The sequence below is a fragment of the Halichoerus grypus genome, chromosome 7 (genome assembly GCF_964656455.1).
Source record: "Halichoerus grypus chromosome 7, mHalGry1.hap1.1, whole genome shotgun sequence".
NCBI lineage: Eukaryota > Metazoa > Chordata > Mammalia > Carnivora > Phocidae > Halichoerus > Halichoerus grypus.
Genome location: NC_135718.1, coordinates 8,060,493 through 8,086,527, shown reverse-complemented (window position 1 = coordinate 8,086,527; position 26,035 = coordinate 8,060,493). Strand labels below are relative to the sequence as shown.

The following is a 26,035-nucleotide window of genomic DNA, read 5'->3' as shown; positions in this document are numbered from 1 at the left end:
CCCCAAGCATCATTAGCAAGCCATTTATAACAAAATTGTAATTGAGAGACCCAGAAATACCACTTTAGAGTAAGTAATTGAATGCCCCCTCAGTGTAAGATCGATAAAGGGCATCCAATTTCACCCTAGGAAAAACTTATTAAATTATTGTAGCTATGAGCTGATACAGCAGAAGAAAGATGTACAAAACTTCAAAAGAAATCTGGACGGATTTAAATAAATAGCTTCATTTAGGCAGACCATTTACAACTGCCCTCTGGGAGGAGAGAGGAAAAAATAGCTAATTACATTATTTTACTTGAATGTTTTAAGGAAAAAAAAAATTTGATGGGTCTTAAGTAACCTCTACTAAAACACAAGGCTTTCTTCTGATTAGCATGTCTAACTGCTGACATTTCTCTTTGGGCTATGTATATGGAAATACATTTCTTCAAGGAACATTCATCAACAAGTACAAGAAGGAATATTTTTCATATTTAAGTCAAAGATGGAAGATCGTCTCTGAGACCGAGAAGCAGTAAGCCTGGAGAGTCCTGTACTAACGATAGATTACCAGATTCAACCTTATATCTGGAGTTTTATGCTTTTGATCACAATGCAGTCAATCAACAAAATAAAGCTACGACCCTCGATGATCACTCACTGGCTACAGCATAGTGGAAGGAAGCCAGTCAGCAGTCCTATGGGCCAGGATACCAAAGCAGTGTCCACCTGGTGACTTTAGCTGAGTCACTTAAGTGATCTGGGCCTCTGGATTCTCAGAAGAAATCCTTGACAGTAACAAATCACATACAGCACTGGAGCCTGGGTCCTGGGGCCAGGATACGAGGCTTTGACATTGAGCAAGTCATTATACTCCTCTCCTCCTGTTTCCCTGGATGTAAACAGGGAATACTTACAGGACCTACACCATGGCATTGCTGTGAGCAAAGTGATCAATTCATATAAAGTGCTTAGAAGAGCAGCCCATAGTAAGTGCTAAATAAATCTTAGCTCTCTTGGGGGGCACCTGGGTGGCTCAGTCTGTTAAGCGTCTGCCTTCGGCTCAGGTCATGATCCCAGGGTCCTGGGATCAGGCCCTGTGCTGGGCTCCTTGCTCAGTGGAGAGCCTGCTTCTCCCTCTCCCTCTGCCCTCCCCCCCCCCCCCCCGCTCGTGGTCTCTCTCTCTCACTCTCGCTCTATCTCAAATAAATAAATAAAATCTTTAAAAAAAAAAATGTTGGCTCTTTTTATATAGACATAGTCCCAGCCCACGAGAAGTATTTGGTAAGTAGCAGTTGATTACTATTTACGGTAGATTGCATTATTGGTTCGTTTATCATCCTGCCCTGTATTCTACCTTCCGTCACATGAATGACTGTGCAGCTCCTTCAAGGAGAGGAGTGGAATACACGTCTCCTTCCTTTGGCTTGAGTGTGGAGACTGGCTTTGGCCAACAGAATGAGGCAGAAGTGACAAGGTGCCAGTCCCAAGCCCAGGCCTTAAGACACGTCATGTGTACCCACTCGCCCTCTGCACCTTTGCCGTCACCATGGGAAGAACATGGCGGCTTGGCAGTGCTTGGGGTGGTTTGGTATGTGAGAGAAGGTAACTGATATACTCTTTCACAGGTTATAAACACTAGGTGCTACTAAGTTAAACTGGTATAATTTTACGTTTATTAAGTTCCAAAAAGTGTGTTTATATGAGCAAAGCAAATCATGAGCAATTCAGGCGAAAGCAATTCATCCAAAGACCCGATGCACCAACTGAATCAATGCTTTTGCCTAACAGAACCCCTTGGCTAATGCCAGAAACAGATATGCCAAAACAGTGCTGAAGACCCAGATGGCACCTGTTCTCGAACAAGACATAATGGCCCAAACGTCACGCACCAGGTTACTTTCTGGCAAAACGTGTGTTTATGACAACCGCAGCTGTTCTGCTTTGCTATCTGGACAACTGACCCCATTCTCCCCACTTCCTGATAAAGACACCTTCCTCCTTGCCTCGCTCTGGGGCCACTGTGATTTCTTCGGTGCTTCCTTGAGCAAGCCCTTCCTGTAGCCTCATCCTTGCCGGATTGCACCTTTCCTGATGACGGAGACCCCTCATCTGTGCTTTGTCTAAAACAGGGGTTTTCACACTGTGCGACCTGCAGGGTCTTCCTGGAGGGCCCAAAATGTGTGTCATCTGAAACACAGGCAGTTTTTAAAAATTATTTTTAAAGCATACTTGACTGTAGAGTAAGTTCATCATCAACATAGTTGTTCATAATGACTACTTCCCATGCCTTACAGTACAGAAAATACATTCCCAACTACTCTTACATCCCATAAAATACATCCTTAAGAAACAGGTGTTTCCTCTGTGATCGGATCTGCACAGGATGCAGCCAGCGCCTCCCTTGCATCTGGTCTAGGGGCCCGATGATTTGCAACTAGGTAGAAAGTTGGGATGTAGCAAAAAATGTTTTCTGAGCAATCCAAACCAAGCGTTGCAGGCTTTGGAGTCAGGCAGACCCGCATTTTGGTCCGACTCATCTCCCTGCCAGCTATATGATCTCAGGCAACTGCCCTGACCATTCTGTGACTTTATTCCCTCATCTGTGAAGTGGGAGTAAAACCATCTGAGTTGCCTAGCACGGATATGAAGGGGAAATGAGATAATGGATACAAAATGGTTCATCCGGCATCTGGCACCTAGCAAGCCTCAATGTGTGACAGGTGTTGTTTGCATTCTTCAGGGGGAGCCCTCAGGCCCTCACTTCAGGCCTACTTGCTTGCCATGTATACATAATTCTAGGCACAGGTGTCCAATTTTCCTCTCTGCCACTAATCTGAGGTAATGAATGAGAAGAGGCAGGTGGCAGCGAGGGGCAGCACAGAGAAGGAGGAAGGAAGAGCCAAGTTTTACAGCAGAAATAAGATGCTAATGAGCAGAGCCGACTGGGATTATTCGGGTGCCCCGGTAATGAGGGTGGGGAGCCCTGGAGAGTCTGAGACAGCTGGGGGTGCAACTTGGGAAAAGCTGAGCCCCTTCAGAATGATCATCCATCCATAACCTGCTCAGTGCTTGCCACGGAGGGTCAGTTATCCAGAAATGTGCCCGTCGCCAAAGGTCTAAAAGTCTGGGCTAAGCAAGCCGCTTCTTTACAGATGGGAGGTAAGAGCAGAAAGGAACTCGGGGAGGATTCCTGGGGACTTCTACTGTAAAGTCCTTCATCCTGTGACAGACCTGGAACATCTCAAGAACGATGGTGTGCAGTCAGGGCCCAGGTCAACACCTGGGCAGGCTCCAGTGAATCCAACCTGCGGGTACCCGCTCATTCAGGCCTGCATTTCACAGATGAGGAAACCAAGGCCCGATGGGATTCTGTACTTGCCCAAGGATGCGCAGCTCATCATAGAGATCCAGTGTCCTGATCCCTGTCTCCCCGCCCCCAAACACATCATCAACGGGGAGCCCATCTTCCCCTCCACCCCATCACCCTGGCCTGGCCTCGGACAGTCCAGTAGTTCCTCCCAGTCCCTTCCCATCCCTCCAGAAACTCTCTCCTAAAGAACAGATTTGCACAGAGATATAGGACAGGGGGCCCTGGACACGCAGGAGGTGGACACAGGGAGAAAGGCAGGTACCTCCTTCATTCACCTTGTCGGCCTGGGTCACCGAGTCTTAAACTGTCTCAATTCAGACTCTGTTCGTCATGCAGGGGCATCTGCTCCAGCTGCAAAGTATGATGGGCACAACGGGCGGTGGCGGGGGGTGGGGGGGGACCAGGATAGGGACAAGGTTTGCAGAGGCTGGCCTGGTGCGCCAAGTGTGCGGCAGGGGACGGAGGTGGGGGCTGGTCCATTCTCGGAATGCTGAAGCGAGGACAGCAGGGAGGAATGGAAAGGGCCCCGTGGGGGGAGGCAGATGAAGAAGCCCTGTGCCCCTTTTGTTCTTATGCATCAAAGGGAAAAGCCTGGAAGCTACACGGCTGAGGTGGCGACTTCCTCAACTCCGTGCTCTGAAAGAAACTTTCTAGCCACAAAAGTAGCACCTTCCGGACGAGGCAGCAAGCTACTGCACGTGGCCCCTGAGCGGATATTCCCCAGGGTGTGCTCAATCCGGACCTGCTCACTAACCTGGCTGGTCACGCAGGGCAAGTCACCGCATCTCTGCGCCTGTTTCCTCGCAGGTAAAACCTGGAGCCGGCACTACTTCTTTCAGCCCGAGCACTCGCGGCGTATGACTTGAAGGGAAGGTTTCCCTGTTACAAACCCACTGCCATCATCTCTATGTCTCGTAAGGCTGCTAAGAAGCCAGTAACGTGGCAGCAAGCACGGACAAGCCAGTGCATACCTCCTTTAGGCTAGGCAAAAAAAAAAGCCGCACGATTAGCCCAAAAGACACAAAAGTGTTTTTTCCTTAGCCCACACCCTTAAGCACATGTTTATCAAGCACACACTGCATTTGCTGAGACAACAAATATGAAAAACACAGCCCAGGCCCTCTGGAACATTCCCGCGAACTCCAGAACAAAGTCTCCAGAGGCTCCAGAAACATGGCCACACTCAGAATCACATATCCCGTTTCAAGGGCAGACCACAAAGCCGCCCCTGGCCCCCCACTGGCCCCGAGAGTCTGCAGACCCCGGGAGAACCAGCACTGGTTCATGGAGCTGAGACGCGAAAGGTCTTTGTGACACGGCCGACAATTTTCTGTTTCCGAAACCAGTTGGGGGGAAAAACGATTTCTGATGGCTCACTTTATTATTGCCAGGGGTAATGCAAATCCATACTAGATTTAGGTACTAGATTTTCCACTCAAGCTTATACATCTATCGACGGTGGTTTTCTATTAAGGTAGAACCTACTGGAGACGAGCTTTCACGATTTGCTGTGAAACCTGCCCACCTAATGGCTCTTGGCAAGGAAGCAACAACAGTCGCATAAGGTAAAACATTTCAAGGAAGCAATGTTCGGTCTGTTTTTTTTTTTTTTTTTTAAAGATTTTATTTATTTATTTGAGAGAGAGAGAATGAGAGAGAGCACGAGCGGGGAGAGGGTCAGAGGGAGAAGCAGACCCCCCGCTGAGCAGGGAGCCCGATGCGGGACTCGATCCCGGGACTCCAGGATCATGACCTGAGCTGAAGGCAGTCGCTTAACCAACTGAGCCACCCAGGCGCCCAATGTTCGGTCTGTTTTAAGGCATTCAAAATTCAAACTTAAATATCACCCTTTGTGCAGACCCAAAATATGGTTTTCAGGGACCCCAGAGGATGAGCGCACCATATGAGGTCCCTTCCTTTTTTTTCTTTTTTTTTGAGAGAGAGAAAGAGTGGGTGGGGAGGGGCAGAGGGAGAGGGAGAGAATCTCAAGCAGACTCTGCACTGAGCGCGGAGCCCAGTGCAGGGCTCGATCTCACAACCCTGAGATCATGACCTGAGCCAAAATCAAGAATCAGATGCTCAACCAACTGAGCCACCCAGGCGCCCTGAAGGGATGTGAGTTCCCTTCTTGATGACAACCTTCTGAGGTCAGCACTGCGACCCCTGTGTGTTACATGTGGGAGACTGAGGCACAGCTAGGGCGAACACATACTCAGAGCCCCCACCATGGCTAGCCAAGGGCAGGACCAAAATGCAACTGAAGGCCTGTTTGGCTGCAAAGCCCATGACCTCTCTCCCACACCACACCATCAGGTAAGACAGTGGCTCTGGGAGAAACAGGCTCAGAAATCAAGGTTCCCAGGACGGCAAGAGCAACCATCACCCAGCCCACCGGCCATGTCTCCCTGTAAGCTCTTCGAGGGCAGTCAGTGACACTCAGCCCCGAATTCCAATCAGTACAGGCACTGGATCCCCCACACTAGCTTCGATATCTACCATGCCTGGCGCCAGGTAGGTACCCACTAAATCTTTTTTTTTTTTAATTAATGAGTGAAGGAGCAAACTCCCAGCAGATATCCAAAACAAAGCTTTGGCCACTTAGTGATGACAATAAAAGTGACATAAGCTCAGATTTATCAGGGCTTTCTTGTGCCCAGACACCAGGCTGGGACTTTTTGGATTACCCTGTTTATACATCCTGACAATCTAAGAGGAAAAGCCCAATGAGTATTTCCACTTCATAGATGGGGAAACTGTGGCCCAGAGAATGGGATGCTCTACCCCTCCTCCTCCATATGACTTCGAGTAGAGAGAGAGCAGACCTGGGGATCAACAGGCCTGGGCGGAGCACCTGCCGCCCCCCTTAACCAGCCACGTGACTGGAGGCAAACCCCCAGCACCACTCAGACCCTCATCCTCTTCTTCCCAAAGCAGACACATCACATGGTCCAGTGATCTCAGGAACCCAGCTATGGGATACAATCTGTTACTATTCTTCATGCGTGCTTTCAAGGGTTCCAACACCTGCCACGACAAACGCTGACTACCAGGAAAAAGTGACACGGTGTGGGCCGAGGGGCCATTGTGGCTCTTGTACAAGTAGCCCGCAAAGATGAGAGGCAGATTCTGGCTGCCGTTCCACAGTGTTCCTTAACACAAATAGCAAAGTGAATACAAAGTAGCAGCAGCTCCAAGTATAAGGCACAGAGATGACATCTCAGGGCCAAAGGAGGAAGGCGGCTCTCCCCGCCCGGCTGAGTCCCCTGAACCCTCCTGCCTGCTCAGATAGGAATTCAGGAAGAGTAGAAGCCTTCAAAGAGCAGAGGAAGCCCAACCCAGATGTCCTTCAGTTCGGGCGAAGAAGAGAGGTCTTGCATAGACACACAGCTCACATGTTCAAAACCAAGTGCGAATAATGCCTTTGCAGATGTACAGCGGCGCCCTTCAGTGAATAAATTAAAGGCGGCACAATTGAATGGAGAGCAGCCGTGTACTCCCCACCAGATGGCTTTGCTGGTCTGAATAGTTTTAAACATTGTTTTATTTCCAAAGATAAGCAAAATAAGAAGCCGGTTAACCCTTGAATAAGAAGAACCTCCTGAAAACACTTCTTTGCAATTATTTCTTTTTGATGGAGAAAGTGAACAATCTGACAGAATCACCATGTCCGCGGGAGGGTTTCAGAACAAGGTGAAATGGGATTTCTCCAGGGTGTCGTCTGCAGGCGATGAACATTCACTGTCGGTCCACAGGCCTGGCCCTTACTAGGTGTGGCAAGAGGCAAGGACCACTCCAGCACCAACCCCAGCTTGGGTGTATAGACCCCAGGGGTGTGGGCAGGTGCATCAGCCCCCCAGCGGTGTGGGGAGGTTCACTGGCCCCCAAGGGTTTAGGCAGGTGCACCAGCTCCCCAGGGGTGTGGGGAGGTTCATCAGCCCCTCCAGGGATATGGGGAAGTGTGCCAGACCCCCAGGGTTTGCCAGCCCCCCGGGGGTGTGGGCAGGTGCACCAGCCCCCCAGGGGTGTGGGGAGGTGTGCCAAGGGCTGCAGGAAACTACAAGACAATCTGAAGCTTCCATGTTCAAAATATGTAAACATTTCCAACATAACAAGCATTGTTTTTAAGTAAAGTTAAGCTCGGATATATCACTAAGTGATACAAAATCTGCCCAAAATCTTGCCTTGCCATCTGCACAGTGCTTGGGGCCAGCTGGGGGCACCCCAGTGGGAACGGTCTTCTGCCTTCAGGATGCCCTGGAGGTGAGTTTGAGAAACGCTGCTATGGGGCAGGGGGAGGAGAACCCACAGGACCTGAGCTCCTGTTCTGTGGCGGGCACCATGCTGCCTCCCCTCTGCCTCGATGATGAGGTCACGCTAAAGGCACGTGTAATTGCTCCATTTTGCAGGTAAGAAAACCGAGACTCTGGGCAGTGAAGTCTCTTGTCCTAAATTGCACAGCAAGTAAGACGCAGAGCTGGATTTAAACACAAGCTGAACCCAAACTGCCCGTCCCTGCACACGCACTCGGACACGCCAGCCGTCGGGGTGGGCCGCGGAGGGCTCTGCTCTCCACTTACAGTCTCCATCTGACTTCTGAGTCTCCTCACATAGAGCAAGTATTCCTTTCGTCACCACAAAGACAGTAAAGATGAAATAATAATAATAAATATTGAAGAAAAGGGTGTGACGAGTGGAAAACGGACCAGGCCAAGACCCCCCAGGACAAGAGTTCTCATCTCTGAGCCTCGGTTTCCCCTTCTGTGGGAAATGAGTGCACTCTTGTCCCCGTCCCCAGCTCGGGTGGCCTGGGGGGATGGCACTGAGGCCACAGGGCCCCTCGAGGCAGGGGCTGGTGGCGCTAAAGGGCTTTGTGCAAAGTACAAACAGGACATTACACGGAAGCCTCACTTCATCCCCTTATTTCTCAAGTAACCTTTGCATTGACCCCATCTTCCCCCGGCCATACCCTAATGCTCAACTGTCATTTAAAAAAAAATCCCATCCCCATTTCACTAGGAATGATGTGTGCCTGGGAGTGCACCCTGCCTTCCTGCTGCTGCCATGGAAACGCCAGAGTGGGCGTGCTCATTTATAATCGTACGCGCGCACTGGTCAAAAGAGCACCAAGGGCCCCTGAGCAAAAGGGGACCCTGGAGGACAATGTCCTGTGCTGGTCACTGATGCCAAATGAGACTCTGACGATGATGATCCAGGATCCAGCGTCCTATGGGTTCGCAGGTGTAGGAATGGGCACATTGCCCTCGTGGAAAGAAGAATGTGGTGGCAGAGAAAAAAGACGAAAACCCAAAGTGAGAAGTATGTGAGTGTACACATGCCCATCTGGTTGGTGCGCCCCGGGCACACTGCGTTCCCCTTCTGCGCCTCAGTCTGCTCACCTGCAGAATGGGGAGCCCGGCTACACCTACCGCGTCGCTGCAGGTACTGAGTGGGGTAATCCACGCGAGATGCTTGTGCGCCTGTGTGATGCTGGCCGCCGGCGCCGAGCGTCCAAGAAGCAGCAACTGAACCACCGTCCTCATTTCTCCTCCTCGTCTCCCACCCACCGCTGCCGCGGGGATCTCGGCTCGGCAGGAGGGATGCCCGCCTGTGTATGAAGACCCAGCCAAGTCTGGCTGCGAGGCAGGAAGGAAGAAAGCTGCAAAGGCTCCGTCATATGGGCCAGGTCTGGAGAGACCTCCCCATGGTGACACGGTGACGAAGACTCCAGTGCCACCAGGACACCCGGAGCCAAGTGCTGCTTTTCGGATGGAAGGTCTCTCCTTCCATCAGAAGGAACCAAGTTACAAGATAGCGATTTCAAAGCCTCCTTTAGATGTTTAAGAAAACAAACCCAGTTTCTGATAACCTCACTCAACTTCGGCAACCACAGTCACAACTCTGTAAAAGAAACAGGTCAAGCAAGTATTATTTATAGACGAGTATCCCCCCCCCCCCCCACTCCCCCGGACATGGGATGTGGATATGGCCAGGCTCTGGAAAAGGAATTCTCCTCTCCATGAAGTGGAGACATTCTTGAAGTGTGGAGTGGCCTCTATTTTTCAAAAAACCTCTCCGAGTTTCAATACTTGAAGTATCATAGCAAAGGTTACGTTCTCTGAGAATACCTCCGCGTCTCTCCAGCACCTCTCTGCCCGTCTTGCTGACGAACGGGGGCTGCCGCTCGCCCAGGAGAGAGAGCCCCTTTTTCGCAAGTAGGTAAAGCAGAGTGGGGAGATAGGAGGAAGCTATCCAGCGTATGAGACCGGACAGCTGAGCTGCAAGAGCTGTTCTGGATCCTCAGGTCTGTGTCAACACGTCAACAAAGCAACCTCTTCAAACTAACCACAGAAAAGTGGAATCTTTTTCATAAAGATCTGGAAAGCCTTCAGGCCTCATTATAAAGGTCAGGACTTGTCTGCAGAGAGCTTAAAAAAAAAGTCTCAACTTAAAAAAACAATTGACTTTAACGAAGTCCTTATAGCTGACTTGCTATCAAGAACTGCTCTGGTCTCTGTTTCAGCAAAATAAATATTTGGCTAAAGCACACAGTTGTTCAGACCTCAAGTCAGCTCACAGTCAGTAAGAATTTTTCTTCTACACAACCCGAGTGCCTACGTGATGCTTTCCTCATCCCTCCAAAGGCCCAGCAGAGGCTGTGGGACCAAAGCCCGAGCATTGGACTTAGAGTCCACAGGAATGCATGGTGAGCGGGGCAGGAACACCCAGCAGGCTTGGTGGCACCTGCAGTCCAGGGACACCACCGGATTCTGAAACCACCGCACCCACTGTATGACTTTGGGCAGGCCACCTAACCTCTGAGCTCTGGGCCACTGGGCTGTAAATGGGGGGACATTATCCACTCACCCGCCATACTATAGGAAGATGAAGGGAGAAACAGAGGCCCTGGGTGCCCCCTCTACTGTCTATCCCACTGCCACCCCCCAGCTCCCCTGGCCACCTACCACCTTCCCCGACGCCACTGGCCTGCTTGGCTCATGAACTCCTGTCACCCTTCAGATGTCAGCCAAGGGCCCCCCTGAACCCCACACCAAGTCGGGCCCCACGCTCATCCGTCCAACCCCTTTCAGCTCCCATCTCTGTGTGTGCTTCCTGGGCTGGCCCCCGCCCTGACCATGTACTGTGATCTCCACGGTGGCCACAGTGCCTCTTCCATTCACTTTTACCACTATTTCCTAAAGGAAGAAAATAAAGAAGACAGGCGGCAGGCAACACATATAAAAATATAGCCCATCGCAAATAGAGAATTCCCAATAAATGCAGGGGGTGGTGGTATTTAAAATAGAACTTAAAATTCTGCCATGGTGAAATTCTGCCTCTCTAGGATTAGTCCTTCTGGCACTGAAAACCCACTTCCTGGTGTCTGCTGGGCCTAGAGCTGGCACCGGCCTCCACCGCAGGACCGTGGGCTGGCCCGGGGCCCCCTCGGCCTCAGGTTCCTGACGCCTCCGAGAGCCGCCCCCACCGCCCCAGTTCCGTGGGAGCAGAAGCCTGGGGCGCTGGGGCCCATGTCAAGCGCACCCCTCGTCTAAATTAGCTTTCATGCTTAAGAAGACACAAAATGATATGTCTTAGTAAATTATATGATTCTTATCTGTGGCCAGAGGTTTGTTTTTTCCGTTCTGTTTTTACCCATCTTCGGTTCCTACACCCCCACCCCCGACCCCTTTCAGGCAAATTTCTGAATGCGCTCGGACGCCATGTCTCTCCGCACAAGGCCACAAATCCCAGGACTGAGTTCACAACAAAAGGGAAAAGAAAGACCCCTCCGCCCTTCGGATCGTTTTCATTCCCTTCCTATAAAGGGTTTGGAAATGTTTCAAAAACATCAAGTGCGGAGAGTGGACTAAAAATCCAAAGTACCTTTCTTTGTCCTTCTTTCTTTCTTTCCCTTTTTCTTCTGCGGCCCCTCTGTTCCTCTCCCCTCTTCTCTACTTCAGAAGAGATAAAATACCAGTTCCCTCTGTAATTCAGTGCGCTCCTCCATTTCATGAATTTGAGGGATTTACTGGGTTTTACGGGTGGGGAAAACTAGCTCGGGGTTAAAGGCTTCTTGGTGGCATGGCACAGGGCTGGGGCGGGCAGGGCTGCGAGCATGGGCTGGCTCTGCTCCGCAGAGGGGCAGGCGTGCGGGATGAACCCGGCCGCTTCACACGACCTGGGGCTCGAACCCGGGGCTCTCTCCCACCACGGCCTCCAGGATATGTCCGTCCCTGCTTCTGCCTCTGTTCCCAGGCCGTACCCACGCCTCCTCTCACCACGCCAACTAGGAGAAACAACTCGACACTTTCACACAGCAATGGGGGCTGATCTTTTTTCTAAACTTTCCTCTACTGGGATGACCTTCACCTTCTGATGACAAACAGTTTGGACCTGGCTGGACCGTCTTTGGCTGACTCAGGTTTTCTGAGGTTTTCACACCCATTTTGCCGTCATAAAACCTGAGATGAAAGTGACGGATGGGGAACAAATCCCCAAGATGCTAGGAATGGCCAAAAGCATTCACTTCACAGTCTGGAAAAGAGATGGAGCCATTTCAGCTCGGACAGGGTGGCACCCTGCCTAGACTGCGGATCACCTCCCTCCTTCTCAGGGTGGTTCCCCCCCCGGCCCCCCTGTGCTCCCCACAAAACTTTCTGGGACCGCACAGGGCCTCTGGCCACAGAGCCTGCTTTATTTAGCACACACCTTGGCTTCAGGCTCCTGCTTTTGCCCCATTCGCCCCCACCCCTGCTTGGGTCTTTGGGTCAAAGGGGCTTTGCAGCTGGAGCAAAAGAGCTGTCTGCATATCCTAGAGTCACCGGCTGGCCTTCTGTGAGCATCGCTGGGCATGCGGGCCCCCAGCCCGGGCGACACGACAGCCACCCTCCAGACACTGCATTCTGCACTCACGCTGGAGGATCCGATAACGTGCCAGGACTCCTGCGAGCAGCATACTTCAAGCCTCTTTAAAATCCTCTTGGGGGATTTCAAAGAAGAAATTAGGAATCTTGTTCAAACGTAGCATGAAGCTCTTAGATACTTATCTTCCATGGATATTTTCTGGCCAGTCACTTCCCTTCACATGAGCGAAACTGCGGCATCTCGTTCAGACCCAGCTGCTCCGTCACCAGGGCTGGGCCGTGAGGAGGGACGCAGACGAGAGCCGACATCTGTGCTGACCTCCTCGGACCTACCCCCCTGTTGGGCACGGAAGCCACCAGCACAGAGCCAGACACCTGAGAGACCATCTGGTTCAAAGCTCGCATTTCACAAGTAAGGAGAGGTCAATCAATCGGCCCAAAACCCAAGCTGACTTTCAAGTCTGACAAGCAGGGCAGTGGGAGGATGTGACGTATTGGGCAATTAAGCTCCTAACTGGAAGCCTCAGCCATCAGGAATTTGGGGAAACAAAGTTAGAAATACGTTAACATCATTTTCCCCACGTAGAGTCAGGTTTTTCAAATTGCATTAAAAGTTGCGTCCAAACATGTAAAATGAAGCAGTTAGCCAGATACTTAATGTCAAAGCTCCCAGAACCTTTGCCTGAGCTATTAGAATAATGGAAGCAAAAAATGAGCATCTGGCTAATTCCAGGGGTCACTGCCTCCAGTCCTCACCTGCTCTGGGGGTCACAGGCAGAGCCGGGGGGGGTGGTGGCGAGGGGGCTCCACGGATGGGTGGTTCCGCGTGCCAAGGGCTCAGATGCAGGGTGGAGGTTATGAGCACATGGCTCATCCAGCCGGCTGGGGTTCACATTCTGGCTCCAAGGACTGACCCCAAGCCCACCTCAGTTCCCCATCTGAGAACTAGAGATAATGATGATAATGTCTATTCTAACCAAACGACCTGCAAGGAGGACTGAGATAACTCATGGGCAGTGCTTAGCAAGGAGCCTGGCACCCCCTAAGTCCTTGACTAGATGGCAACCATCCTAATCATGTGTATCCTCACCATAACTATTATTCCCATTCCTTTTTTTTAAGTTTTTTTTTTTTAAAGATTTTATTTATTTGATAGAGAGAGAGAGAGAGAGAGAGAAACAGCATGAGAGGGGAAAGGGTCAGAGGGAGAAGCAGGCTCCCCGCTGAGCTGGGAGACCGATGCGGGACTTGATCCCAGGACTCCGGGATCATGACCTGAGCCGAAGGCAGTTGCTTAACCAACTGAGCCACCCAGGCACCCCTCCCATTCCTATTATTATTCCTGCTCTTTGGGTCTGTGTTTTGTTGACATGTCAGGTGGGTCTCTGGTCTGTTCTGCTCTGTCTCACTCAGCTCCGTGTTTCATTCTGGCCTCTTCTAGAAGGCTGGCTCACTGAAATGCATCAGAAATGAATTACTTTGCTTTGCTGTCTGTTGCAACAACTGATCTTTCATATTCTAATCCAGGAAAAGAAGATCAAAACACATACATTTTAATGTCTTCTAAGTCAGTTTAAAAAGAATTGCTGTGCTCTTATAAAAAATTCTTTCATATCCATGCCTTGATGGCCATAGTCTTAAAATTAAAAAAAAAGAAAGCCAGAAAGACAGAGGAAACAGATCTTTTAAAAGTAAGACCTTGTGAATAACTGCAAAGTGTTCCATGTTAATAAAAAACACAAATTCAAGTGATTAAAGCAGTATCATTTTTATCTTAGAATGGTAGGTCTGATTCTGGGCCTCAAGCCCACAAAGAAAACATAGCAAAGAGATAATCCAATCTAGGAAGAAAGTATCCAAACAGGTACGAGCAAGTCCCTCTCTGGGCTAAACTGCAGTCAGACATGAGTGCGACGCGACCAGTCAGGGTGGAGACCCTGCCTCTCAGAGGTGGGGAGGCGGCCCGTCCCTGCACAGACATCCGGCTTAGCACCATGCCCCAGAGGCCCCTCCCTTGGAAGCCATGGGACTGAGTTTCACCCGGCAAAGGTGCAAACTCCCACCAACCAAAATCCCATTTGATTTCCCACATCCCTTAAAACTCCCAAATGTAGGAAGAATTGGGGTCGACCGAATTCCACAAGCTCGGCTCTCGTACAGATCAATGCCACACAGACCATAAATACAGCCAGGAGACACAAGAGTCTAGTGAGGTTCAAGTTCATCCCCGCTGTTTTTGGACCCCATCAGCCAGCTGGAATGGATGACAATGGGCAGAGGCTGTGTGAACGGTATCACACGGCACAAGTCCCTGGGTCTGGTCCTCGGGAGGCTGCTGCCAGGGCGCCCAGGGTCCCTGGCAAGTCACCTGGTGCCCCACCCCCACGCTGTGATGTCACCATCAAAGTCAACCAGTACAGAAGGAGAAACTCGAACCAGCAGACAGCAGAGCCTATGGCCTGGTGACAGCCGAAGAGGGCAGGTATTTATCGGAAAGTCTATGGTTTCAGGTGTAGAAATTTGAGTCACTGACTTTAAACAGCCAAGCAGAGGACCCATGAACCAGGACCCAAGTCATCCACAAGCTCCCACTGAGGGACACCTGAGACAGAGGCCAGCCTGCGGCCCTCCCCAGCCAGCCAGCTTGTCCCTGCTCAACCAGTCCCTAATCCTCCCCTCAGAGAGGCACAGATTTCTCTCACTCTGCTTTCCCACTAACATGGGACCGTTCCAACTTTGGACACATGGCCCCACCTGCTTCCTGGGGTGACAAGAGAATGCGGAGGTGGCCCAGGGTGCTGTCAGAAGCAAACAGCAGAGGAAGGTCAAGCAGACAAACAGAACTCTGCAAGGTGGGAAGCTTTCTCTTTCAATGTGTAATGGCTATGGTGTTGTCCAAGAAACAGTTTTTAGAAGGAAAAAAAAAAAAAAAAACCTGGTTAAAATTTTAGAATAAGGCACAACGGTGGTCTGTGTTTCCTAACTACTCCCAAGTCAGGGCCCCCCAGCCCACCCACTGGGGTATAATTTCAGGGAGACCAATCCCCCACCCCCGAGGGCCTTATTGGATCTTCAGACAGCATGCTCCAAATTAACCCATTTGACAAAGACCATGAAACCCTACTGTGGGCCGGGCCCAAGTGTCGAGCCAGGGCCACCGCAGTGAGCCACACAAGGCCTGTGCGGTGGGCTCCCAGGCCAGGTGGCGGAGGCATCGAGAATCCCACAAAGGAGGTAATCAGACAGATGGGCTGGGCGTGGGGGTGAGAACGAGCTGCTGAACCACAGTGCCCCACAGATGTGCTCCCCTGAGCCCCACGGCCCGCCACACCTGCCCAGGGCTCCTCCAGGCCTCCCACTCCCCTCCAGAAACACAGGCGCCAAGACCAGGCAGAAATGAAATCCGTTTCACTTTCTGGGACACACTTCTGTCGCCCAGTGTTCGGAGTACTATCTTCTCGGGCGGGGCATCAGAGCAATGCTCGTTTCCAAAGGCGGCCCCCGGACAGACGTGGCCGGTAGGGCAGGGCACTCGGGCAGCTCACTGAGGGTTCTCCCTGCCACCTTAGATGAGGCCATGTGAAGGGCCAGGTGTGTAATCAGCCCCAAACCCCGCTTCCAGGTGAGCAAAACAACAGGAGACAGCAAGCAGCTCTCACCTCCTCCCAAGACCCGGCGCTCTGGCTCAACCCCCAAGCAAGGAAGAGAGAGAATCCTCAGAGCAGCATGTCCTAGAGAGAGAGAATGGGAGCCACACACCCACGTTTAAATGTTCCACATGAAGTTCATTCTCACATATCTTAGTCAACCTGACATATCCAAAACATTACCATTTCAGCATGAATGCACTATCGAAGCAATTAATGAAATTGTTTGCAGTATTTTTTTCATACTGAGTCTTCAAAATCCAGGGTGTATTTTTGCACTTAGGGCACATCTCAATTTGGATGCTAAATTTTCACCGGAAGGACCTGATCCGTATTCAGATTTCATAAAATATACAGTTAAAACGGAGCGTGACATGCCCAAGTTGCCCCAAACTTTCTTAAAAGTTGTCCAATAACTGAACTGAATATCTTTTTAAATTTAAATTAATTAAAATTAAATGCAGTTCCTCAGGGACACCGGCCACATCCCGTGTGCCCACTGGCCACGTGTGGCTGGTGTAACCATATGGGTGGAGCAGATACAGTGCCCCTCCGTTGTCACAGAAAGTTCTACCTCATGGGGCTACCCAGGACCCTGAGCTCCTTAACAACCAGGTCCGTTCCATATCTCCTTATTCCCCTCCTTACCCAGCCTCCCAGCAAAGACACTGGGAAGTCACTGTTTCCCACAATTGATGTTAAGACTCACCTAGGGCACTAGATAAAAACACAGCTGCCTGGCCCTGCCCCAGATCTCCTCAATCTACTGGGGACAGGGGGAGGCAGGTGGGCAATCACCCCAGGGGACTTTTAAGCCTCCAGCTAATAGCCACAGAGTTTCCTTCCTTCTGAGTCTCCCACATCCAGCCAAAACTGTTGTAAGTTAGGAATTCGTGGAGCCAGGGCGGAGCACCCCCCTTGGAACTCACCCAGCGCCCCAGCGGGGCTCTCCACTGGGGGACTGTGCCTCGGGGACACTGCCTCAGGGACGGTGCTATAGCCTCTCCCCTTCAGTTTTCGGTCAGCGACAGGAGAGCAGCCCACCTGTGCTCAGAGCGCTTGTCAACACACAGGGACCCTCTGGAAATGCCGACTGCCTTCTCCCCCTGCTTTGGACCCCTGGTCACACTGAACAGCGGCCATGGGGGAAGGAAGAGCTGCCCACCTTGAACATGGGATGGGAAGGTTCGGCTGGTCAAGCTGCACAAAAGAAGGCCCTGCACAGAACCAGCTCTTTCTGGGACCAGATCGATTTGCAAATAAAACCTTTCCAGACAGAGCCATGAAGTGGTGACTACGGCCACCCATGCCCCTTAGGAGAGAGGCATCCCAGGCTTTATTCCAAGGCAAGCAGACACCCAAAGGGTGACAACTAAGATGCTGGATTCTGTGCTCTTTTCAGAGACCAACAAATCCCCATCCCCAAGTTCAGGTACAAAGATAGGCTTCCAGTGACAGGCAACCGTGGGATGCAGAGCCCTGGTCAGGACAGGGGTGTCTTCGTGGGGCATCATAAAGACCTGCTCTCTACCAGTTCCCACACATCCATGCAACACCAACCCGCAGAAGGACCAGCAGTTATCCCCCTGGGGCCTTCCTGTTTGGGGTGGGGGGCAAAGGGGAGTCGGTCTCATGGTATGGTCGTTCCAGGCTCTTCCTTCAGGAAACTCGTACACAGCTGGTGGGACTTGTATTTGGTACAATCGTCTGGAAAACTGGCAGCGTCTACGACAGCTGAACATGCTCATTCCCAAAGACGCACAGTTCTACCACCAGGTAGGTGCTCCACGGCACCATGTCCAGAGGCTCATCAAAGACACGCTAGAAAGCTCGGAGCGCTAGATGTAAAGCCACAGACTGGAAAGGGCAGTGTCTCCCCGCAGTGGAGTGGGTGACTCTAATTCAGCTACAGATAAGAACCAAGTACAGCTGCAAGCTGCACCTGGGAAGAAGCTCACACACACGGTGTTAGGCACACGGATTCAGAAAGAAGGAGAACGCACTGCATGGCCCTGTGTGTGTCAAGCCCACAGAAGAGGGGAAACCAGCCAAGGCTGCGGAGGTGAGGACGGTGGTTCCCCCCGGCCAGGGGTTGGGGGCTTGATTAGGGAGCAGAATGGAACCAGGGGTTCTGGGGTGCTGTTCCTATTCTTACCCTCGGCGCTGGTTGCACAGGTGAGCTCTGTTCGTGCAAATCCCTAGAGCAGTATGAGTCTGGGAGGTGCTCTGTAGTGGGTAGCATACTCTGAGAAGAAAAGAGTTCACACAAGAAGAAAGTTAGAACGGGTCGTGCTCAGTTTCTGCCCCGAACGAAACCAAGAGAGAAGCAAAGGGCACGCAGCAGTTCGACACAGTGCGGACGCACCAAGGCAATCCGGTCCTGTCGCCCTGAGGAAGGTGAATGTCCTCCCATCAGATGGACACCATTTCCGTTCAGAGGCGCCAAACCCAAGCCTCCTCTGCTTGTGCATTTCAGAATGGTTAACAGAGCTCGTAACCACTTAGGGTTTATTTTATGACCCAGCTCGTAGTCAGGCGGCTAATGACCTCCCGTTGCCAGGTTTGATGGGTTTCCAGGGTCTTAAATGGCTTCTCCGGGGTGGATGTGGCCAGGAGGCTGCGAGCCCTGGGCCCTCCTCGGCCGCACCGGGGGCCTGCTCACCTTGGCGGCCTGGCCAGGCACACGGCAGGGGTGAGGTCCGAGGTGCGGGCTTTAAAAGGGCGGGCTCACATGTCCTTTCGGCCTCTTTCCATAGAAGACTTCCTGGGGCGGGGCGCCTGGGTGGCTCAGTCGTTAAGCGTCTGCCTTCGGCTCAGGTCATGATCCCAGGGTCCTGGGATCGAGCCCCACATCGGGCTCCCTGCTCCGCGGGAAGCCTGCTTCTCCCTCTCCCACTCTCCCTGCTTGTGTTCCTTCTCTCGTTGTGTCTCTGTCAAATAAATAAAAATCTTTAAAAAAAAAAAAAAAAAAAAAAAGAAGACTTCCTGGGGCAGAGGCCGCACGGTCAGCAGCGGGCCCGAGGCTCCTGCCGCACCGCCAGGGAAGGGAGCTCGCCACTGGGTCCCGAGTGTCCCACTTCATGGCTAAGGGGGCCACACCCCCAGGGAGGGAAGACACTGAGTCCTCACCTTGGCCTTAGACATTTTCCTCTCTGCAAGTTACTTCCAGAGAACTTCTCAAATCTCCCAAAGGAGCAAGAAGACAAAGAGGTCCCAGGAGCCCTAACTGTCCCCAGAGGAAGCCCAGCTTCCCTCTAGACAGAAGGCAGGGGGCACTAGGCAGGGTGGGCCACCCCGCCCGCAGGGGCGCGATGCTGGAGCGGTGGCTCTCTCCAGAAACCCAGTCTCCAGGAACAAGGGCTCCATGCTCTCTGAACCTTACAGAGAGAACCGCAGGTCCCAGCACCTCACTGGGGTTTGTGTACCCCCCACCCTCACGCCCACCAGGACCGCCTTGTCACTTAACCAGCAGCTGCAGACTCTGCCCCTCCGGAGGCCTGCTGGGGCCTTCCCTCCCTCCGCCCTGGGCCCAGCACTTCCTTCTGCCCACCCTCCTCCAGCTTCATCCATCGTGGCCTGGAAGTCTCCGACACCCCCGTCCCTGGGCTAGAAGACCCAATGCAACAACAAGCGCATTCATGCACCACTCCTGCCCCTAAGGTCTCCCCTGTGACACACTCATCACCACTGCAATTAAATGACCATTTGACTAAGTGCTTATGTCTAGTCCGTCCACCGGACTCTGAGCTCCGAGTCTGCAGGGCCCGGACACGACTTAGCCACCATGATTCCCCAGCAGCCAGCGTTTACTTCCTTGCCTGTGGCCTTCTGGGGGTTAGGGCTCACCGAGTGGGAACACCCAAGGCATCCCCAACATCTGGCTGGCCGTAAATGTTACTTCTCTCCCTCCCTAACATATCCTGCAGCACAGCCGTGCGGCACGTCCTAGAACCAAATCTCAGCCCAGCCCCTCCCAGCTGGTTGACCCCAGGCAAGTTACTGAACCTCTCTGTGCTCGACCTGCCCCTCTACAAAACAAATCTCATGTCGTCTACCTCTCAGGGCCAAAGGGGAGATTAACTGAGTTATGGGAAGTACTGACCATGATGTCTCCAACAGGACAGAATACTTTTCTTGTATCTTTATAGTTTCCTTCCATTTGAGACCACTGTCCAAGAATGCTGGCTCACAGGCCCAACAGGAACCCAGTCTCTGGTTCATTCATCCATTAACAGATTCCACTAAGCGTGGCTGTGCTAAGTGTGGCGTGGGACACAGGGGGCAGGCCAGACGAACAAGGTCCCCACCCCTTTGGAGGTTATGGGGTTTGCAGAAGGGAAAGACTATTCTAGCACATTCATCTTTTCATCTCACTCTCCCTCTCTCTCTCTCTCTCTCATTTTTCGCTGGTGCATTGAGATTTTCTTCCCCCATAGTTTTAACCCAGAAGTATGATTTAGGTGATCTCTGACTCCCACACCAGGTAATAAAAATATTGTGGGCTTTTCTCCAATTATTTTTCTTTTCAAAATAAAAACAATGACTGTGGATGTCTTCCCAGGGAAAATAAAGAAACCAGCTTTTGCTCACAAAGGACAGTGCTGTTCTGGGCGCCTGGGTGGCTCAGTTGGTTAAGCGACTGCCTTCGGCTCAGGTCATGATCCTGGAGTCCCAGGATCGAGTCCCACATTGGGCTCCCTGCTCAGTGGGGAGTCTGCTTCTCCCTCTGACTCTCTCCCCTCTCATGCTCTCTCTCACTCTCTCTCTCTCAAATAAATAAATAAAATCTTAAAAAAAAAAAAAAAGGACAGTGCTGTTCTTGTTATTGACTGAAGAAGTTACGCACGGGCCGAGTGCTCCCTTGAAAGGGAGGAGCTGATTCTAGAACAGCAGGTGCAACAGAGGGTCTAGAGCTGAACAGGGCAACTGTGGTTCCAGAAAGGCGGGATCCCTGGCTTGCTACCTCTACCCAGCCAGGATGCAGAAGAGACGGCTCCTTCTTCCTTCCTCGAGCTCACAGCCCCATGCAGACCCTTCACCTTGTAACGACGAAGGAGAGCTCAGCTCCGGCTGCTTTGAGCTCATGCCTCCAATGACCTCTGTACAGATCGAGGACAAAAGGAGGAAACCCCAGCACACAGCAACTCCCGTGGGACGAGGCTCTGAAGAGCTGACGTGGGCAGCTATCCCTACATATTCTGAGCCCAGCACCGACCCCTACACTCCCTTCTGGTACAAAATCACTTTAATCCTCAGCCCAGAGCCCCAGTTCCGATTTAAAACCCACGAAGGCCAGCTTCTCCTTTGCTGGAGCCTCCCCTCTCTTTGGCAGCCAGCCCCGGATGCTAGTTTCTGCTTCTCCACCAGCTCCTAAGAGAAAAAGGGACCCACTGAGCGCGCGCAAGTCCCGGCTGGCTGAGCTGGGAGAGAACAAAGACTTCACACAAAGGAGAGCTGGCCCTTCCAAGCCCTGGGGCCACTCGCCACAGAGAAGGATGCTCCGGGCGCCGGAGCTCCCTAGCTGAGGTGCACTGGGCCGCCCCCCTCCTTCGCACACGGGGGAGTGACCAGAGTGCCCTGCGGTAGGGTGGCCCTGAAAGCCTGGACACATTCCAGGGGCCTTCCATGCAACCCAGAGGGCAGAACCCAAGCAGTGGATGCCAGAGATGAAAAGCCAAGAGGGGGCACCTGCCCCTCTAGGGACTGAGACACAGGGCCACAAACAAATACACATTATCCATTAAGGTGCGCTGGATAATCACTGTTTGTCAGCCTTTTATACTGTGCAGTGAAAAACTACCAGGATTTTAGCTTTAGACACACACACACACACACACACACACACACACACACACAGTCTAGAAGGGTTTTACATTCAGGTTGTCTCTTCTGTAAGCTGAGCTTCTGACAGTGAGTTTCCTTAAAGGATTTTGGCCCCTTGTGCCTGTCCATTCTGAAGAGCACAGCACTAGATGTTTCCAGATTCCGGACACTCAGAACCCAAGAAAGCCACAGGAGATCCCACCAGCAGACCAGGACAATTGCTCCATGAACCAACTCAGCTCAGCAAGTCTCTCCTGGGCGTGCACAGGGGTCAGGCACCCCGCTAGACCCCACAGAGCCCACGGAGGTGATACGGCTGCAGGCCTGCCCTCCGGCCACTCACAATCAACCATTCATGCAAGTGGCTCTAAGTCAAGTCGGTCTAGGATGAGCATCCTACAAGATACCCGGGGCCAGCTCCCTGGACTGCAACCCACGCAGTCACGCAGGCCCCAGGCTCACTAGGGCCCTGCACTGGGTTTCATGCTCTGCTGTCCCCATTTTGAAATTCTCAGGAATCTTTTAGGATGGGGCTCACAATTTCATATTGCACTGAGCCCCTGGGCCCTGTAAATTATATGGCCGCTTGCGGAGCTATCTTACGAGTTATGTAATCAGGATTCAAAGGGAAGAGAAATCACGCCCGAAGAGCTTCTCTTATTCCTGGTACACATAACCACGAAAGAGCAAATACCTAGAAATGGCATTACACCTCGGGTTTAAGCTCATCGTGAGTCTGAGTAAGGACCTTTCCCAGAGCGCTTCGGAATCAGCATCTGGCATTCTACACCAGCAATGAGGTTAGCACAAGGCGCCTCCAGGAGCCCGTTTATCATAACTCTGATCTATAGCACCATCTCCTCTAATACAGTTCTACCTGACAATTTAAACAATACAGGCCCTTTAATTTATCACACTAATGCGATTACACACCCATCCCAGAGTCCAGCCACCGTGCACTCAAGTGGAGGCCCCTTCTGTGAAATTTACGGCGGAAGCTTACACTCTTCTGGCCCCTTTAAATGGGAAAATCTTTACCTTAGTTGAGCGATGGGCTCCTTCCACAACCTGCAAAGAAAATGAAGCCCTTCGACAAGGGCCCTGCTCTGTCAGTTTTTACAAAAACGGTCCCCAGGACTGCAAGGTTTAAACACCATTTACAAACAAGCTTCATTTTAACCTTCCTTTGTGGAGAATGCAAAATCAATGAAGTATCTGCTGATAACGCCCCCGTATCTCGTTTTGGTGGCATCTCACAATTAATGCTGCCCATGAGGCTGACAGTGAGCAGCCTCACACATGCCTTCTGGTTATTTCGAGCATCACTCTGACCCACAGCTGAGCGTGGGGGGTTCAGACACAGCATGCCGCACGGGGAGTTTGCATTTTTAAGAAATCGGCTTGTAGATGGTTTAATTAAAATACACTAGAGCATAATTCATTTGGAATTGAGGCTCCCATCAAACCAAATTAGGCAGCAGGAATCTTCCCAACCTTAAAAGTACCTACTGGTTTTTCGCCAGTACAACCAACTGTACTCAGAAACTGAAAGGACATGGAAGGGAGGGAGGGAGGGAGGAAGAAAGGGAGGGAGGGAGGGAAGGAGGGAGGGAGGGAAGGAGGGAGGGAGGGAGGGAGGAAGAAAGGGAGGGAGGGAGGGAGGGAGGGAGGGAGGAATTGAAGGGACATGATAGATCTTCTCAGCCAAACCCCTCATGCTACAGTTGAGGAAAGAGGTTCAGAGAGGTCAAGTAAGCAGCCCCAAGACACAGAGCATTCAGTGAGAATTGGGACCAGAAGTGTGAAGGCCTGAACAAGGAAGGCAGCCCTACAAGGTAAGAGCAGGCAACCTCTGAAGTCAGACCGCCTGGCTTCAAGTCCCACTCTACCTTTCACCAGCTGCCAGAAGGTGGGCAGGGTGAACCTCTCTGGCCTCAGTTTTCCCATCTGTAAGTGGGGGTGTTAAGCGTGTCTATATCAAAGATTGCTGAGTATAAAGATAAAGGCTAGCACAAGCACCCAACAACTGGTTACCGTTATCTGAACTCAAGCTTCCCGATTCCCTGTTCTGGGCTCTATCACACACTGTTCTGTAGGGCCCCTTATCTCTAAGATCTGGGGACCAAGGCTGCCTACATGCATGCACCAAGGGTGATGCTCCCACAGAGCACCGTATGGGCGTATGGAGGACGTGAAATGCACACATCACGGGTCTTCTGGTATCGGTTGACCAATGGAAACTAATTTTAATTGATGGCCAATTGGAAGAGATCCAAAGATGGTCTAAAAGATAAATGACAACACTGAAGTTTATGAAATTCTAAAGTGCTGTGGATCCCTAGATTTAATAAAATTAAGTGGCAGCAGAATATGGTCTGTAGCTTAGTGACAGTATTTTACCAACGTCGATCTCCTGGTTTCGATAATGTTCTGTGGTTACACAAGATGGTATAGCTGCGGAAAGCTGAGTGAAGAGTACGCAGGAACTCGGTACTATTTTCTGCAACTTCTTGTGAGTCTCAAATTATTTCAAAATAAAACCTACAATAAAATTATGAGGCAGCATCTAGGAACGCCAAAAGATTAGGGGGATTCTCGGCAAGTTTTCAACATGTCAATACAGTCACAGTTTCCAGGCGGGATAGCCCCACGCGGACTTGGGAAGAGACACTGAGTGAACATCTGGAATGATTCTCAATCAAGCTATTCAGGAAAAAAAAATTGTTTCTGTTATTTTTCCATTTACTAAAACTCAGGGAAATTTAGGTTTTGTCAGAGTTTAAAAACTAATCACAAACAATATAAAATGGAGCTGTACATCTACTACAACTCCTGATAAACACTTATAGGAAAACTCTGTAATGTTACACCCTTAAGGATGTCCAGGGAAGACCAGAGAGAGACTTAAAGTCTACGAAAATAACTGATAGAAATAGTCTGTTGAGGCCTACTATGTGTCAGGTTGGCCAGTGGGTCCTGGGGCATGGTTCCCACAAAAGAAAGGCCGTCACTAACCTGTCACTAGCATGGACTGACTGTAGGCTGCGTGGAGTGCTCCAGGTGTGCACAAGGCCCAGGGTATCCTGAAAGAGAAGAAGTGGAAGATCCAGGGGACCAGAGCACCAAATAGGCCGTTCCCATGGAGCTCACGGGTACCTGGACGATGGTGGAACCTGGGCTGGGGAGGGAGAAGATTGTAAGAAAGGGACCAGGAATGACAGGGCCCTCAAGGAACAAGGTTGCAACAGATGATGGGAAGGGACCTCAGGAGGGTAGCACGGGGAGGGAGGCAGAGCCTCCACTTGAGAGTGTTCAAAAGGAAGTCAAGCCCTAAGGGAGGGCCCAGGCCTTGGTCAAGGCCAGGTAGACAAGCAACACTCAAGGAAGGGAATGGGCATATGGAATTTGCTCTGCCCCACTGCCCCGCCAAAGGGTCCCCTCTCTCACAAGAGGGCTGCTTGGAGCTGTCCCAAATTCAAGTCATCAGCCACGCGCTCACCTTGGGGATCTCGTGGTACTATTTCCGTCTTGTTTGGATGAGTGTGGTTTCAGCTGCCCGCCCTAAGACTTTGCCCTCAAGCATGTGCTTACATAAAAATAACCTCTGCTCACAAGCCAAACCCTAAGTGAGAGGACAAGGAGGATGGGGTTTCTCTCGGTTTCCCGCTAGCCTTATTTCCAAAACTCTGCAGCAGCTGGGGCCAGCCAGCATTGGACAAGTGTGCTTCACCCCGAGATGTACAGCGAGTGAGAAGGCCGGGCAGGAGATGATAATTTGGAGGAAGACAGAAGAATGGGTGCTAGAAACCAGGTCCTCTGACCAGCTCTCCGGTCCCAACAACTGGTCCCCTCTTGGGGTCTTGGCCCTCGCTGCTCCCTCTGCCTGGGACACTCTTCTGGAGCTTCAGGTGGCCGTGCCTTCTTATTCAAGGATCAGCCCAGATGTCCCCTCCTTGGAAAGGCCTTCCCTGATCACCCAGTCAGCCACTGCCCGTCGAGGGCACTTACTACTCTCTGTTCTCTGATACCTGTGAACCTGTCCGCTGTCTGTCTTTCCCCAGGAGAATATACGCTCCGTGAGCACAGGGACCCGGTCTGTCCAGCTACGGCTGCATTCCCAGCTCCTAGGACAGGGTCAGGCACAAAGCAATTCCTCAGTCAGGAGAGTGACTCTTAAGGGAAGGTACAGAGCCTGAGTCAGAAGAGCTGGGGAAGTAGAAGAGTCAGGCTCCCAAAGACATACTTCCTGTCTTAGGGGGATAAATAACCTTTAGCAGCACGTGGAAAGGAAGCAACTCCTGCACTGACCAGCTAAGTGCCACAGGAGACCCTGGGGTCTCCGGCTGGGC

At 51.6% G+C, this 26,035-nt stretch overlaps 1 protein-coding gene across 10 annotated transcripts in view; it reads right to left on the bottom strand.

Moving 5' to 3' along the window:
• CHST15 (carbohydrate sulfotransferase 15) overlaps positions 1 to 26,035 on the bottom strand; it is a 153,930-nt gene that overhangs the window by 115,666 nt on the left and 12,229 nt on the right. The window contains exons 2-3 of one of the 10 annotated variants that reach the window (XM_078077009.1): positions 18,526 to 18,793; positions 18,019 to 18,108 (exon numbers count right to left, since the gene is read on the bottom strand). The exons of 7 other annotated variants lie outside the window; for them this stretch is intronic. The gene's annotated coding sequence lies outside the window, so the exon portion shown is untranslated. Of the gene's footprint in view, positions 1 to 4,109; positions 4,230 to 18,018; positions 18,109 to 18,525; positions 18,794 to 26,035 lie in introns of those variants that run through there. 2 more of the 10 variants (XM_078077010.1, XM_078077013.1) reach the window with 2 other exon arrangements.